The 10,160-nt window shown below is 33.6% G+C and overlaps 1 long non-coding RNA gene and 1 other non-coding gene across 2 annotated transcripts; both read left to right on the plus strand.

Moving 5' to 3' along the window:
- Positions 1 to 5,445: 5,445 nt before the first annotated feature.
- On the plus strand, positions 5,446 to 5,559 carry Trnal-caa (transfer RNA leucine (anticodon CAA)). Its single transcript has 2 exons — positions 5,446 to 5,483; positions 5,515 to 5,559. It is a non-coding gene; the product is annotated as a tRNA-Leu (tRNA).
- A 2,392-nt stretch (positions 5,560 to 7,951) lies between these two features.
- LOC126777722 (uncharacterized) lies at positions 7,952 to 9,800 on the plus strand. The gene is made up of 3 exons (XR_007670075.1): positions 7,952 to 8,029; positions 9,262 to 9,472; positions 9,704 to 9,800. It is a non-coding gene; the product is annotated as an uncharacterized LOC126777722 (long non-coding RNA).
- The last annotated feature ends 360 nt before the right edge of the window (positions 9,801 to 10,160 follow it).

A 10,160-nucleotide genomic window follows, 5' to 3' on the forward strand; every position in this document is an offset into this window, starting at 1 on the left:
CTTCACATCACAAAATATCCATACTTGTTTGCACTGTACTGATATTATTAGGTCATTGTAACATTCATCGTATTACTATGTACGCATATTCAATTTAATTTTTCTACTAACTGTTCTGTAATTTTCTCTGTAACAGTAACAGCCTGTTAATGTCCCGCTGCTGGGCAAAGGCCTCCTCTCCCTTTTGAGGAGAAGCTTTGGAGCTTATTCCATCACGCTCCTCCAATGCGGGTTGGTAGAATACACATGTGGCATATTTTCAATGAAATTAGACACAACCTCACGATGTTTTCCTTCACCGTCAAGCACGAGATGAATTATAAACACAAATTAAGTACATGAAAATTCAGTGGTGCTTGGGTTTGAACCCACGATCATCGGTTAAGATTCACGCGTTCTAACCACTAGGCCATCTCAGCTTTTCTCTGTAAGTGATTTAAATGTAAATCTTTTGAGAAAATAAATATCTCTAACCTTCACTATCGAAGATAATGAAAGTGTACAGATGTGTTATCTCATACTAATAATTTGCGGTCTAAATACCTTCGTGAATATTAGACAAGGAGAGCTCTACTTTATAATACATCCATTCAATTACTTGATTTTAAAAGCTTTCGTATCTGTATCGTATCTTTACGACCTGGACTATAATACACTATCTCTTTTCAACCACTGGATGTACCGTATTTCGGAGCATATTGTGTCCCTTTCTTCAGAACAGCCGAGATACTAAGCCTTTAAGTTATAGAGTATTTGTGTCGTATTACAGTTAAGACTTTCTACTAAGATTTTATTATATGATTTTATTCTACAATAGAAAAATATTTCTTTATCTTTCCCTTGGTTATTGTTGTTTTCAAAGAGGTTTTATTTTCCTAAGATCTTCAAACATTAAAATGAAAAATGTTGAACTACAAAATGTTTGTTCCGTGCAAGCTTTTTTTATCATAATAAAATATATTTTCTTTTTATTTTATCGCTAGCTGGCTCTTCGAACGGTTAATTGCGACTAGAATTTTCTTCAAGATATTATTTAAGTAATTAAAAAATTTAAATAGGTATGTACAAATCATAAATCATCATGTTATTGAACAGTGGTAAGAAAGCTAAGCATTTTATGGTCGCAATTCTGTTTCTTTGGACGAAAATGAAACTTGGCTATGTGTATCATCACTTAAACTAACATTAAACAGCAACTACTGAGCCAGTGTAATAACAGGCACAAGGGACATAGCATCTTAATTCCCAAGGTTGGTGGCGCATTGGCGATGTAAGCGATGGTTAACATTTCTTACAATGCCAATGTCTATGGGCGTTGGTGATCACTTACCATCAGGTGGCCCATATGCTCGTCCGCCAACCTTTACTATAAAAATACTACTAATATTGTGTTCCAGTTTGAATGTTGAGGGAGGTTTACTTAGTTCCTAATTTTGGAGGAGCATTGACGACGTTAGAAATAATGAATCATTTTTAGAGCCAATATTTATATTGGTTACCATTTATCATCAAAGCCTATTAAAGGTTTTGTTTACTTAAAAAGTCCTGCAATAAATACCGATACCTAAACATGATGGTCAAATAAATCGATGCTTCAAATCAGGGCGATCCGTGAAGACCACATTTTCTACCAAATAGGTCGTTTTTGATATTTTCCCCTAATAAATCTGTTCGTCATATACGACAGAGCCGACGTTAATCTCATCTCATACATTAGGCTGTGACCTACATACCTCGGATCTAAGATCCCTAATGATATTAACTTGTGCCGCCTAAGTAAGTACAAACACCGAACTAATAAACCGAAATGTTATGAACCTACTTAGAAAATAAATTTAAGCATTATAATCGGTTATTATTGTGTGCATATCTGCTCTTATTTTAGAAAGTAAACGATTAAATAACTCATGATGAAAAGTGGCCACCTTTGCCAATATGCATTGGCATTTTTGGGTTATGTCCATTGTGGCTGTTACGCTGAATTACTCACACTTCAAAGTCGAGATGGCCCAGTGGTAAGAACGCGTGAATCTTAACCGATGAACGTGGGTTCAAACCCGGGCAAGCACCTCTGAATTTTCATGTGCTTAATTTCTGTTTATAATTCATCTCGTGCTTTTCGGTGAAGGAAAACATCGTGAGGAAACCTGCATGTGTCTAATTTCATCGAAATTCTGCCACATGTGTATTCCACCAACCCGCATTGGAGCACCGTGGTGGAATAAGCTCCAAAGCTTCTCCTCAAAAAGGGAAAGGAGGCCTTAGCCCAGCAGTGGGACATTTACAGGCTGTTACTACTTACTACTACTCACACTTCAAACCAAAATACAGGAATCTGTAGTTCTTTGGCAGTAAAATAATTTGTGACTATTCAGTTAATTAGTAGCCATTTAATACAAGGTAAAAGAATTTATAGTAAGTGCTATTTAAAAAAAATGTCATTTTATTTAATTTAAAATATAATTCAGCTTGAACGCTGTTGTCGCTTGAATTTTACTACAGTTCGAATTGATTTAAAGTACAGTGGAATAAATGATACAGTAAAATCGTTTTTTTTACGAAATTTATATTTTAATTTAGTTTCAGAGTATTTTATATATTATGACCATAACATATTTCTTTTTTTTAACACCGTTACATACGTACAAATGACATACTATATGTATATAGCTTCTAGCCACTCCTCCCAGTTTCGTAAGGGTAGAATAAGGGTCTGCGTAAAAAATGTATATCGTAATACATACATGTAACTCTATCGGCTTATATGGCGCACGCTAGTAAAGCTCCCGGACGGTACGATATTTTCTGATATTTAGATAGAATATACTTTGTTGTACGCCACAGATTATAAAAATACATAACACATGGATACATCCTAATTAGCATCCAACTTTGGCGGCCCTATCGCTACATACCGATCTCTTTCAGGCAACCAACTGCGTTATGAACTACTCATAGGATTAGAGGTAGTCAATATCGTCATATTTCAGCCAATTTGCATTACTTTAGTGATTAATACACCTGAACCGTCCCCATGAATCATTGTGAATAACTCCGTCCATTCGTTAAAACCGTATTAAAAACCATTCGTTTGAGTTTATCGTGTTAAGACCTACAGTTAGATACGGCGGAGGTACTGGTGGTAAAGCTTTGTGCAAGCTCGTCTGGGTAGGTACCACCTACTCATCAGATATTCTACCGCAAAACAGCAGGACTTGGTATTGTTGTGTTCCAGTTTGAAGGGTGAGTAAGCCAGTGTAATTACAGGCACAAGGGACATAACATCTTAGATCCCAAGGTTGGCGTATTGGTGATGTAAGCGATGGTTAACATTTCTTACAATGCCAATGTCTATGGGCGTTAGTGACCACTTACTATCAAGTAGCCCATATGCTCGTACACCTTCCTATTCTATATAAAAAAGGTACTTTTATTTATAATACGAGTCTCAACTGTTTAATTGTTCGCATAGATAATAGAAATTGCGATTTAACAGTATATATTTCTAGTTTGGTTGTATTGTACAATCCTCAATGTAAATAATTCTTATTTCAATAAAAAGAGCGAAAATAATATAAAGTTAAAGAATAAATAAAAATATACTTTGATATGAGTAATCTTTACTAATATTATAAATTCGAAAGTGCCAACTCTGTATGTATGTCACGATTCCACAGCTAAACCACTGATCCGATTTTGATGAAATTTGTTATGAAGCAAGCTTGAACCCCATAGAAGAATATAGACTACATTTTTTTATGTCAAACACCTGACGCAATTAAGATACTTTTATCTTAGTTCAAGCAGTAACAGCCTGTGAATGTCGCACAGCTGAACTAAGGCCACCTCTCCCTTTTTGATTAAAGGGTTTTTGAGGTTCAATCAGTAACTCGTAATTGTATTAGTCCGGTTACTTTGATTACTCACTCAACTACATTAAAGGCTTTGATAATTATCTTGTGACTTAAAGACGATACGTGGAATATGTAAATCTTTGGCTATAGTGTTGTCAAGATATTTAAACAGCGCGACAATATCGGGACACAAATAACGAGCATATAAATTGTTTATAATGAACTAATTAAAACAATAAAACCTTATTAATTACATAGGTAATCAAAAACGACCAGACTGAGGTAACGGGTAAGGACTGATCGCAATTGGAGCTGACGAGACCTAGAGTGATTTTATTATTTGTTATTTTATTATATTATTAATTTGCACGAGCTTCGCCTGCGATTGTGACAGTAGATGTCAGGTACCCTTTGTCCTTTTCTCCTACCCCTGACAGCGTGAGCGATTACTACGGATTCTATGTTAAATTATACATTTTGTAAGCTATAAGTATTAGAAGAAAAAAGCAAAATTAATTGGACTTTGTCCCGCTCGAAACGCGAATACTGAAATCGGGATCCAACATAAATTGGTACGCGTCACAACACTACTATTCCCACAGGCTCTCGCGCCATCCATCCGTGCAAATACCATTAATTTAATACTAACCATTCATCTTGGTTCTTAGAAGTCTAATGGTGTAGAAATTTGTTACTGATTTTATGCTCAGCTTGGTTGCTTAGTGAATAAGTATGAACACATTGATGTGTGTTTAGATAAGCCTCAATGGCTGGCTTGAGTTTGTGAAACATTAATATTGACTACAGTTCACAGCTAAGTTATGAATTAAGACGTTGGTTAAACTTTTATTAAATCTTAAGAAGGCTTCGAGTTTATTAAACGAAAACTTCGTATGAAGCTGCCACACGACTCTACCAACCCGCATTGGGGCAGCGTGGTAGAATAAGCTCCAAACCTTCTCCTCAAAAAGGGAGAGGAGGCCTTTAGCCCAGCAGTGGGACATTCACTGGCTGTTACGGTTACGGACGGAGTATGTTCTAAAGTAATATTGTATGTCTGTGTCTTAGTGTACGTGTTGTCTGGCTGTATAAGTATATTTTCTGCGAAATCCAACTTATCAAATAACAGCTTAATTTACAAGTATCAGGTTTAAATAAAATGAAGATAAAATAAATGTTCCGGAAATATCTACTAAAATAGCGCCATCTGGCGGCACATGTTACGTCTTTAATTTAAACGTTTAGCGTATTTTAATTTTCATATGAATGTACTATTTTTAAGTATGTTCATATAAAAATAACCTTAACGGCTAAAGAAATAATATATTTAAAATTTGCGTTAAATATTAATCAAAAAACATAAATGAATTTTCATTTGTTTTTTTTTATTAATACTTAACAAGGTTTTATCAAATTCAGTTATGCATACATCATTACAACACCATATTATTGTCATGTCATTTATATTTGATTAATTCGATAAGGGCGTTCAGAATGAATAATGTTAGTTCCAATTTTAAAATGTAACATTTTTATACCATCCAATTGCATTTATAGTATATGATTAATAATTTCGTCACAGTTGCCATCAGTCAGGATGGCCGAGCGGTCTAAGGCGCCAGACTCAAGGATTCCTTGCCCGCTAAGCGGGTGTGAGCTGTTCTGGTCCTCTCTGAGGGCGTGGGTTCGAATCCCACTTCTGACAAATATTTTTTTCCTTTTACCTTTTTTTAGTTTGAATTATGTTAAAAAATGAAAAAATGTGATAATTATAAAAAAATAACCACATATATTTTTTAAATTGGTTATCATTTTGTTAAGAAATATTGTATTTGCGTAATGTGTTATATAACATTTTATGTGTAATTTTAGTAAAATTTTAGGAAACTTTTATATTTTTGAAAAAATAAAATATTTAAAAAAAAAGTAGCACTATCACGCCATCTACCGACATAATAAGGTCAATACGAAAACAATATCAACAATTTTTTTCTAGCCGATAATAGATGGCGCCACAGACTATTGCACTACTAAAAGATAAAGAACCTAAGATATACTTTTTTAATATTTTTATCATAACGATAACTTGTGTTCTAATAACTATATATATTATGATTATATATATTTTAGAATATATGATTATAATTAGTTGCACAAATTAAAAAAAAAAATACACTCATCCTATGACTAATAAGTAGGTTCTAGGTTCGAATAAAAATTGAAAAAACAAAAACAGAGTAATACTAACTATAAATAATTCAATAATAATAAAGAAATAAAATTTAAATTTAATTCAAAGTGAAAGTTTAGAAATAAATTAATTAGAAAAAAACAGTTTTAGCATTTTAATTATGTTTCTAAAGCGTCGTCGCTTATCAACAATCATATTTACCGTCTTTATGTACGCCTTTCAAACTTTAAGAAATGTTTATTTAATTTACGTGTTCTTTTGACGTACAGCGAGATATTCCAAGAAGAACCCAAAATTCCGGGTTCGTTACTAACCCTTTTTCCTTTAAGAATTTTATAAATTTGACTATATTATTTTTTTATTAATTTGACTGTAAAGAGCGATGAAAAAGCCGAGATGGGCCAGTGATTAGAACGGGTGAATCTTAACCTCTGAATTTTTATGCGCTTAATTTGTGTTTATAATTCATCTCGTGCTTGTCGGTAAAGTAAAACATCCTGAGGAAACTTGAATGTGTCTAATTTCACTGAGATTCTGCTACAGGTGTATTCCACCAACCCGCATTGGAGCAGCGTGGTGGAATAAGCTCCAAACCTTCTCCTCAAAAAAGGACAGAAGGCCTTAGCTCAGCAATGGGACATTCACAGGCTGTTAAAAAAAGAGCCAATGGTTCAGTAGTTAGAACGCGTAAATCGCTGAATGAATCGCTAATACGCTGAAGGAAAACCTCGTGAAGAAACCTGCATGGATTAAAATGCCACATGTGTATCCACCAACCTTACATTTACAGGCAAATACTTAACTTTTTACTTTGTAATAATATTATTTAGTTTAGTAACATACAACAATAATAATATCCTGGGACATTATTCACACACGGCCATCTGATCCCAAATTAAGCAGACCTTGTGCTATGACAATCAGATATACCTCATACACTACTTTTCTTTTTGTAAATACATACTTATTTTATTTTTTTATTTTTTTATAGAATAGGAAGGTGGACGAGCATATGGGCCACCTGATGGTAAGTGGTCACCAAACGCCCTTAGACATTGGCATTGTAAGACATGTAAAACCATCGCTGATAGCCAATGCGCCACCAACCTTGGGAACTAAGATTTTATGTCCCTTGTGCCTGTAATTACACTGGCTCACTCACCCTTCAAACCGGAACACAACAATATCAAGTATTGCTGTTTTGCGGTAGAATATCTGATGAGTGGGTGGTACCTACCCAGACGAGCTTGCATAAAGCCCTACCACCAGTAAATTTATATAGATAATTACACCCAGACTGATGACAAACAGACATGTTCATGCAAACAAATGTCTGTCCTGGGTGGGAATCGAACCCACAACCTTCGGTGTGAATGGCAAGTATCTACCAACCACGCCAACCGGCTCGTCAAAATTCAATTTATCAAAATTATCGGTGGTAAGACTTCGCGCAGACTCATCGTGAAGGCACAGATATTGCGTGTTTTAATTTCGTTAGGAATGCAACATCACCACTTTTTTAATTCCAGTCTGCTCCTGAAAAAAGGCCGACAAAAGTCGGGTTGGGCTTGACCAAGGAACAAAAACCGGTATAACTAATGCGCCACTAACCTTGGGAACCAGGATGGTATGTCCCTTGTGCCTGTAGTTACACTTCACACACCTTTCTAACCGGTACGCAACTCAAGTAAGTATTACACCCACTTATCAGATATTCTACCGTTAAACGGCAATCCGTTTAACGGTAGAATATCTGATAAGTGGGTGGTACAGAAGCGGGTTAACACAAAGCCTATTTCGATTAACTGATTTCTTTGTTGTTTAATTAAACGTAAAAATGCTTTTTATATTTTTAATAGCATCAAATTACGACATTAAAAGTTAATTATGCGGCAAATTGCGACTTTAACTATTATGGAATATTAATACACATTAATTAAGGAATTAATGTTCACGAAATCACTAATTTAGAACACAATGCTTGGTGAGTTATTAATCTAATAATTATAAATTATGATTAAACTATTTTTTAAACTCGAAAAAAAAATCACAATATATTATTCCTGCAATAAAGTAAATATTATTTAAAATACAAAATACATCAAACCTTTAATTCGCGAGAAAAGCAGATTAAAATCGCTTTAATTGCTTTATTTCGATTTATGTATATTTTAATCTGTGCTAAATTATTAATGAATCTCATTCGAAAAACTTTTGTGACTGAAAATTACAAATGTATAAATCAAGGATGTAAAACAATATATTCATGAATTTTGATATTTAATTATTTAATAAATTTATATACTTTTTACTTTTTATTTACGTATGTTTGTTATCAATCGAATTATAAACAATTGTCCCTTTTAATATATTATATTATTTTTTTATATCACCTTCACGAATTCTTGTTATGCCTATGTGTGTTTAAGCTCGTCTGGGTATTATAATTACCACCCACTCATCAGATATTCTACCGGAAAACAGCAGTACTTGTTATTGTTGTGTTCCGGTTTGAAGGGTGAGTGAGCCAGTGTAATTACAGGCACAAGGGACATAAAATCTTAGTCCCCAAGGTTAGGTAGTAGGTAAGGCTATGTAAGCGATGGTTGACATTTCTTACAATGCCAATATTGAGGGCCGTTAGTGACCACTTACCATCAGGTGGCCCATGTGCTCGTCCGCCTTCCTATTCTATAAAAAAAACCACATTTAGACTTTAAGTAAAGTTTTTTTTCAATGGTAATAACCATCCATAAAATATAACTACGAAACGTAATATTCCTAAATCAACAATTGAAGCCACACTTTATAAAAATATAGAAACACAATGTTGATGTAATTGATACTATTATTATGTACCCATTATATAAGCTACGGGTTTAAATTAAAAAAAATGTAGCCGTAATATGTTGATATAAAAAATCGAAAGTAAGGTAGTAAGATAATTCCATTCAAAAATGCTTGTAAAAGTTTTTATACATTTTGCTTCTTACATTACGTCAATCTTGACTTGATTTGACATGACTTTAAGACTTGCCATCCCTTTTTAACCCTACACCTAATATAGAGATGGCAATAGTTATTGTCCTATAAAATCTCTGTTTAAAACGTGTTAAATATTATGCACAATAAAATCGCCGACGTTTGCATTATCTGTTGCCACAGGTTATAAAAATGAAATATTAAGTTTAATTCGTAATAAATTTTACATTTTAGCACTATACATATTAGTATCTATGCTTCTTGGAGAAACACTATTATTTTCTGTGAAAGATATTTTACCTGTGCTGGAATACATTGGTTGCCGTAATTGCGACAGAGTCTATGTGCCCCTGTGTGGGACCGACAACAAGACCTATGTGAATGCTTGTAAGCTTAATTGCCTTAATTCGAAGCGTAAAAAAAGCGAGTGGGTTTACGTACAAAGGTATAATATTTTACTTACTAGTTATATATGTGTACATTTGTCAATTAAACACTTAAAGGAGGTTTTACTGTGTCTTTGATTTTTTTATTAACTTGTATGGCTATAGATTCTACGAACATAGATTCCAATACTGGATTAATTAATTCTCTGTATCAAGTTCGTAGTTGACGACCTCATATATATACACATATATAATTTACAATTAAAGATGCATTTATATCCAATTTTCAGGTATGGTCCTTGTGTTAATGTCGGCTTTATCTTTTAAATTAATAAGGAGAGTTGAATAATATTTTATCCGAAAATCATAATAAACTTTTAATAAAAATTACTGTTTTATTTAATTCTTTAGTCTTTATATAATAACAAAGAAAGAGACAAAACACAAAACTTCGAATCGTCCCGAAGTGAATTTGCAAACGTGACGCGAATTACTGCGATGTGAATTCATGTGGCAAGGTTAAGCATGGTTCGGATAAAAGTTTCAAATAGGACTCAATTCGCAAGTTCTCGCTATATAAAGGATCGAATTATATAGTATCTAGTGCGATTTTCAGATAAGGCGTCATATCGCATTTATTAGGTCATATACGCTACACTATACTTTTTAAATTAAAGATATATGCCTATCCCAAATTAAGGCTATGATGGAACGTACACGTTTATTCGGATAAAAGTTTATATTTAA

The sequence above is a fragment of the Nymphalis io genome, chromosome 23 (genome assembly GCF_905147045.1).
Source record: "Nymphalis io chromosome 23, ilAglIoxx1.1, whole genome shotgun sequence".
NCBI lineage: Eukaryota > Metazoa > Arthropoda > Insecta > Lepidoptera > Nymphalidae > Nymphalis > Nymphalis io.